Raw genomic sequence first — 6401 nt, 5'->3', positions numbered from 1 at the left:
CAGTGAGTGGAGCCGCTCTCCTGCATGCTGGCTCTGCCAGGAGGGGTGGCTGGGGTGGGGGTCTTCCCTGTGCGCAAGCACGCTGCCCCTCCACGGTGAGGATGGTGCAGGGGACTGTGTGTGTGTGTGTTTCCCCAACAAGACCCGTTCCTCACGCTCATCCCAGGGTCAGGCTGTCCACGAGCGGGCCCTCTCTGCAGAATTCATCCATGCCGGAGCGGTGCCCTGACGCGCAGGAGGGACCCAGTGCCCAAGCGATTAGCCTCTTCTGTGCGCAGGGACCAAGCTTGCGGGAAGCCGTGAGCTGTCCTTGGTCCTGGAGCAGGAACTAGGGAGCATCGCATGAATATTAATGATACCTGGTAATGATCAGATGACGTTATTGCTGCCATTTCTGTGTTTGTCACAAAGAGGACAAAAATAAAACCTTCCATGTTGTCCTAGACAAATTATTTGGTCCAGTGGCTAGGGGGGTTTTTGATACTGCCCTACGTCTAGGAAAAGACCCCTCATCGGTCATCAACTTTCCAGGGTTATCCTGGGGTTCCAGAGTTCTTTACATTTTTCTGAATTAAAAGCCCAAAGATCAAACATTCAAAAATAAGATATGCAAATATAGAGAGAGCCTGACCCGACTGTCACCTGTCACCCTGAAGGGACACAGTGGCATCTGCCTTCTGGAACCCGTCAGTGACTGTGACAGAGCTGGGTCGGTGCTGATGTTGGTGACAGTGACCAGCAGAATCGTGGCGTGCGGGCGTCTGCCCTGGTGTGCGTGGCGGCAGGAGGCACGGAGGCAGGAATGCCCAGCTTGGCGCCCGGTGCCAGCAGCAGCCGCTGTAGAGGGAGAGAGCTGGGGTCAGGCTCCACCTTCACTCCCCGGGCTTCTGGGTCCCAGAGCTGCTGCCTTTCCTCCCCGGTGCAGTCAGAGACCTCGCTCATCCAGTGGGTCTCGGCCGGCACCTGGCAGAGTCCCATAGGACGCAGGTGTCACAACAGGGCTAGGGCATCGTCGCCTGGGTGGGTCACACGACTGAATCAGCCAAGTGGAAATTATCTCAGCCCTCAGAGGGTAAGGACAGGGGTGATGCGGGGAAAGGTGGTGAGGTGGAGGACCATCCGGCGAGTCACAGCCGCCCGGGGAACGCGGAGACCGCAGGCCGGCCAGTTAGCTGCCCTGGTTCCGGCCAGCGCTCGTTGGGCTGTCCAGACTGGATCTGAGAACTGGTGGTCATGCCCGCACTGGCGGCGGGGGGGAGACCCCTAGGCACTCCCCTGGAGTTGGCCCGCTGGGTCAGTACCCACCCCAGGGCAGGGAGGGCGCGCGATGGCAACGTGGGTGCCCCAGCGAGATGGCGTTGGAGAGAACCCCCGGCAGGGTCTGGACTCACGGCCGGCGGATCTGGGGAGAGTCTCAGGGGGCCTTTCCGTGGGGCCGGTGCTCCCGGGAAGCAGGGCTGATTCCGTGCTGGGGTGGGTCCACGAGTCTGATCTGGAGGAGGGCACGTGAGGCCACAACGGTCCCAGGTCACGGTGTCGGCTGGCACAGGGGGTGCGGGTGGCCCCGCAGTCTGTGGCCCGGGAGCCGCTCAGGGTTGGTCTGCGTTCACACCTGCTCATGGAGTGTCCTGCCCCAGCCTGGCCTAGGGGAGCGGCCTTATCCGAGGCGGGTGTTCTGTGGGTCGTTCACGCTCACGGGAAAGCCCTGGGTGCCAGGCCCGCGTGTGGCGTCAGGGCGGCTGCTCTTTTCAAAAGGAAGGGAGACGCCGCCTACCTCCGCGCGTTCTCCCTGCATCCCAAGTCACGTCCAGCAGGTGGCGACAGCCGCTCACAGGCCGAGCAGGCTGGCTCTGCCCCAGCAGGGTGCTGTGGGGGTCAAAATTACTTATTTTTTTCTGGCAGGTGGACGTCCCCCATTCATGGTTATTCCTTACTGAAGCGTCTGGAAGCATCACCAACATGACCTTTGTAACATGCAGGAAGCGTCCGTTCCTGACCCCTCACCCCCCGCCCCCCCGACGCCGCTACCTCTTCACTCGCGGGCGCCTTGTTGGATCAGAACCGGTGGGAGGATTTCAGTTTCTGTTTCGACATAACTTTCAATACAGTATGATTTTATGACATGGTTTCTTCGTTTTGCTCACTTTACGACTTTTTTACTTCGGGGGAAACCGTGCCAGGGCGCAGCTAGCCGTACCAAGGTCACAGAGGGCATCTGCCACGTGACGTAAGCCGCAAAGCCAAAATAGAATTTCTAAATTCCAGTATCACATAGAGGCATTAATTAAAAGAAACACCCATTTCGCTCTATCAAGGACGCCCGAGTTTCCAGACGTCGGAGCGTGAGTCCTTCTAGTTCCTGTCTAATCCCGATGAGGAAGGAGAGACGGGGCGGCGGGAAGAGCGGAAACCCGCACGGCTGAGCGTTGGCTTCTCGGCCAAACGGGCCTCACCCGAATGTGCTTTACCGCATCTGCCTGGTGCTGCAGACTCCCGGCTTCGTTCACTCTTGCTCTGGAGTTTTATCTGTTTTCTTCTTCTTTTACCGCGGTTTACCTGGGGCTGATTCCCACCGCACAGCTCCGGCCGTCGGGGGCAGCCGTCTCCGGGCGCTGGTGAGTTCAAAGCGGGGCAGAAACCCATAGGTCTGTAACCTCCTTAGCCTCGGAACCCAGGCCGAGGGCTGTCGGTGCCCCGGACCAGGAGCAGGGACCCCAGCACAGACGGGAGCCGAGGGGGACGCGTCTGGGCTCACTTTCTGCTCAGCTCAGCACAGACGCTCAGAAGGTGCCCACGTAGCAGAGATGAAGGTTAAATGAAGGTTCTCCAGGGCGTTGGGGAGGGAGCAGGTGATCGGCAGGAACAGTCCTAATTCTTCCCTGCGGGCGAGCTCTGCCCGGCTAGCACCTGCCGGCTCCCTCGGGCTCCTGTCCAGGACAACTGCTGAATGTCACCGAGGTCCATTCCATGGCACCGGGGTGCCCAGGTGGGGGGGCAGATGTGGTCTTTGTCTTCCGGGCTTTGGGAGAGGACAAGAGCATACAAACGAGGCCACAGCCACCATGGCCCAGCCCCCGCCTTGTCGGGGCTGCTTGCTGACCCTTGGGGGTGACCAGCACTTTCGTTGTCTGATTCTTCGACTGCTCGAACGTCTCCCTGAGCTGTGTCACTGCAGAGTCAGCCCGGACTCCCTGACCTGCCCTCCCCAGAGCCCCTGTCTTCTCGCTCCCTGAGCCCACCCGGTTCACCATGCTAGGAGCAGCGGCCCTGGAGCCGAAACACTGCCACTCACTGGGACGTGATTCAAGTGTCCCATGCCTCAGTTTCCCCACCTGCAAAATTCTCTGCAATGTATCGGAGGAGAGCTTTCTTCCTCTTCCCTAGGACTGAGGCTTGGATTTCTTTGGGCATTACCAGAAGGAGCGTCCTCTCTTCTTGGTTGTGTGTCCTACGGCGCGTGAGGTGACAGTCACGGGAACGCCCGGCGCCCTCAACAGGCCTGCCTGGGGAGAGCCACACAGCACGGCTGTGAGGTCACAGCACCGCTGGGGTCCAACTCTTTACTCAAGAGCCGGAATGAAGTGAGCAGCCCAGTGGGCACAGCTCCCGGGGGGAACTTCTTCCTGGGAAGGTGGCCCCAGCCTCCGTGAGGGTCTCACCGGGAGGAACAGAACAGTGTGGACGCGCCACAGCCTGCCTCGAATTTCTCCCGGCAAAGTTCTGTATTTCTGTCCATGTAGGTTTTCTATTTATTTATTTATTTATTTATTTATTTTTTTTTTTGGCTGTTGTTGTTCTCTGTTATTTCTACAAACTTGATATTTCTTGGTGCTATGACAAGTCTTATTTTTGAAAATATTCATTTTCTGTTTGTTGCTAGCGAATGGAAATAAAATAGATTTTATCTCCTGTAATCTTTCTTTTTGGCTAATCTTATTAGTTCTAGTGACTGATCTGTAGAAGTTCTGGATAGTTCATGATCGTAATCATGACCCCTGGAATGATAGGAATTGCATTTTTCCCATGGCAATCTTTGTGTATTTTATTTCTTTCCCTTAACCATTTTGGGCTGGCTAGACCCCCAGCAAGATGTTGAGCAAAAGTGGTGGTGGTGGGTATTCTTGTCTTGTTCCCGATTTCAGAAGGTAGATTTCACTAATTTATCATTATCAAGTACAATGTTCTCTGTGGCTTTTTCTTGTTTTGTTTTGTTTTGTTTTTCTCAAATCTCTATCGCGTCAGGGAGTCCCCTTTCTCTTTCTAGCAAAACTTTGGAAGGTTGGGCCCGACAATCTTGTCCACAGTTACCCCATTTGGAAGCTATTAGTCCTTCTGAGCCTGGATTGCAGGAAGGGCAGGTGGAACCAGAGCGGCCGTCCTCAGAACCCACAGCAGGCGGGGGCCAGGACGACACCGTGGACGCGCGAGCGCGGCGCCTCGTGGAAGGAAGGCATTCTCAACCATCTACGTGTTGACGCCGACCAAGTCTTCTGGGACTCACTGCTGGGAAGGCTTCAAGCAGAACTAGTGTTTGAACTGGGTCTCGAGGGAGAGACGGCCCGGGTGTCCTCTAGATGGGAGACACAGAGGAGTGAGGACGCCGCTGGGGGCACAGTGCAGCGCTGGGGGGTCCATGGACGCTTTCTCTAGTTGCCCGCCTCGGTTCTGCCCGATTGTATTCACGGTGGCGAGTGTAGGTCTGGTTCCCACGGGGCGCTCCCTGCAGAGAACGCGTACCGTGCTCGTGAAAGCCCGAGTGCCAGAGAGCGGCGACCAAGTCAGGGTTCTCACGTGCATTCGCGGCAGCCGTGGTTAGACTCCCGCGGGCGACAGAGGCCCCAGCAGCCTGCCCCACTTCTGCAGTCTGCCCGTCCACGGCCCCCGCGCCCTCCACAGGACGAGGCGGCCGGAGGTTCTCCGTGCTCCTGGGGCCCAGGTGGGAGGCGTCCGTACACCCCTCTCCTCCCGCGTGCAGTCTTTCTGCCCTCTGGTCTCCCAGTTCTGCGCCCTCCGGACCCCTGGCCACTGACCAGCACCCCTTGGCGCACCCCAGAGGTTCGCGTCTGCTCTTCCCTCAGCTTCCCCCTCGGTGCTCGGTTGGCCGGCAGGCGGGGTGTGCGCAGGTCTGCTCGCTGCGACTCCGGGCACAGACGTCCTTCAGACCAGCCCCGAGTGCGGTGTGGACAGGAGCGTCCGAGCCTCGGTTAGCACCCGCATCAGGGGCCCCCATCTCCGAACGAGGCCAAGACCTCCTGCTCTGCCAGTCAAGCCGGTGAGCTTCCCCTGCTCCCTCTGCAGGGAGCTCTGGGCTTCAGACAGCGGCTGGGGGCTGTGGGAGGGACGGGGGCTCTGCAAGGAGGTGCTGACACTGCAGAGGGGACTGAAAACAGAAGTGAGCCAGGAGAGGAAGTTGAAGGACGCCTGCGTTTCAGCGAGGGGAGGAAGACGAGGCTGTGCCCGCTGGAGAGGGTGGGGAGTGCGGGGGGGGGCGGTCCCTGAAGGCTGGAAACGCCGGCCTGGTCGGGGTTGTCATTCCTCTGCTGTGTGGCTTTGGAGAAGTCGCTGGACTTCTCTGTGCTTCCGTGTTTCTCACCCTTAAAATGGAAGAGGCGGGGATTCCTGCCTGCAGGTCCGCAGGAGAGTCAAAAGGGAATGGACGGAGTCTCGCTGCACTCGGGGCTCTGAAGCTCAGATCCTCCCAGGGCAGGGGAGGGCGGGGCCCGGCCTCGCTGGGTTTGCTCTCATCCCTGCCGGTCTCTGGAATTGCATCGTCCTCCTGTGACCTGGATTAGAAAGACAGGAGAGAACTTGGCCTTGTGGGGATCTCTTCGTAAGTGAAGAGCTTCTCTTGATTCTGATCGTGTCCTTTCCCTGAAGCCCCTCCCTCGCATTACTCAGAGGGCAACGAGGTGTCCCCAGTGCCCAGCAACCCGCTTCCCGCTTGACAGTGCATCCCGTGGTGAGGACAGGTCGGGGTGTCCTAGGGCGCAGGTGCGGAGGAAGGCTGGTCTCGAGGAGCGAAGGTGCACTTGTTCACAGCGGGGAGGCCTCTGGGGCATTCCGTCTCCTTCAAGGTTTTCAGATACTCCACGCCAAGTCTTGTGGCCAGAGATGTCCTTGCAGGCTTCTATAGATAAAACCATTATAGGAAATCAATGCGTTCCCGCGGCCTCCATTACGCTCAGTCGCGGTTCCCCAGAGACGGCTGGGGGAGCCGGGAGGCGGCCACGCGCCGTGGTGAGAGCAAGCGGTGCTGTTGGCACGGTCGGGCCCTGCGGGCGAGTCCGCTCAGGCCGGTTCCCCAAGTGACCCTCAGTCCCCTCGTCAGGGAGGGAGCTTTTACCAAACATTGAGCCAAATGAGAGCGCGTCAACGTGCCCCCGTTCTGTTTCATGAGGACA

General features: G+C 58.8%; 1 long non-coding RNA gene across 1 annotated transcript; it reads left to right on the top strand.

The window, feature by feature from the left end:
- Positions 1 to 470: 470 nt before the first annotated feature.
- LOC309867467 lies at positions 471 to 5257 on the top strand. The gene is made up of 3 exons (XR_014313193.1): positions 471 to 2615; positions 3385 to 3736; positions 5079 to 5257. It is a non-coding gene; the product is annotated as an uncharacterized lncRNA (long non-coding RNA).
- The last annotated feature ends 1144 nt before the right edge of the window (positions 5258 to 6401 follow it).

Source organism: Mustela nivalis (genome assembly GCF_964662115.1).
Source record: "Mustela nivalis genome assembly, chromosome: 6".
NCBI classification, from domain to species: domain Eukaryota; kingdom Metazoa; phylum Chordata; class Mammalia; order Carnivora; family Mustelidae; genus Mustela; species Mustela nivalis.
The sequence above is the reverse complement of the archived record's forward strand: the minus strand, read 5'-3'. Positions and strand labels throughout refer to the sequence as shown.